Source organism: Alligator sinensis, unplaced genomic scaffold (assembly GCF_000455745.1).
Source record: "Alligator sinensis unplaced genomic scaffold, ASM45574v1 scaffold117_1, whole genome shotgun sequence".
NCBI lineage: Eukaryota > Metazoa > Chordata > Crocodylia > Alligatoridae > Alligator > Alligator sinensis.
Genome location: NW_005841855.1, coordinates 1,965,704 through 1,966,405, shown reverse-complemented (window position 1 = coordinate 1,966,405; position 702 = coordinate 1,965,704). Strand labels below are relative to the sequence as shown.

General features: G+C 66.5%; 1 protein-coding gene across 5 annotated transcripts in view; it reads left to right on the top strand.

Moving 5' to 3' along the window:
* KCTD1 (potassium channel tetramerization domain containing 1) overlaps positions 1–702 on the top strand; it is a 149,785-nt gene that overhangs the window by 41,212 nt on the left and 107,871 nt on the right. The gene's annotated exons all lie outside the window — the stretch shown is intronic.

Below are 702 nucleotides of genomic sequence, written 5' to 3'. Positions count from 1 at the left end.
CACCCGCACCTCCCTCAACCGCTACCTCAACGAGCCGCCCTACTGCCGCACGCTGGACCTCACCAAGGACCCCGAGCTGCGCGCCGCCAACCTCACGCTGGCCGCCGTGATCCGCAAGCTGGAGGAGCAGGGCGCGGGGCCCGTGGTGCAGAAGCAGGCCATCACGCGCGCCGACCTGCGCAAGCTGTACACCTGCAGCGTCTTCAGCGCCGCCAGCCCCTTCGGCCTGCTCAACAAGGTGTGGTTCGAGACCTGCATGTACTTCTGCACGCGCGGCCGCGAGAACCAGCGCGAGCTGGAGGAGGACTCCTTCGGGCTGGCCATGGACGAGGACGGCCGCAAGTTCGTGTACTTCAAGGCGCTGGGGCCCTACCACAAGTCGCGCTCGTCGTCGTGGAGCAAGAAGCGCGCCGAGAGCAGCGACGAGGACAACCTGCCGCGCATGTACGAGACCGGCACGGAGCTCTGCCCCTACGCCAGCTTCGTCAAGTACCTGGCCAAGCGCAACCCGCTGTGCAAGGCCTTCTTCCAGCGCCCGCGGGACCACTGCAGCGAGGCCGACGCCACCTGGTACGAGAACAAGGCCATCGGCAAGAACCTGCTGGGCACCCGCATGCAGATGCTCTCCAAGGCGGCCAAGCTCTCCAAGACCTACACCAACCATTGCATCGGCGCCGTCTCCATCGCCACCCTCAACAGCAT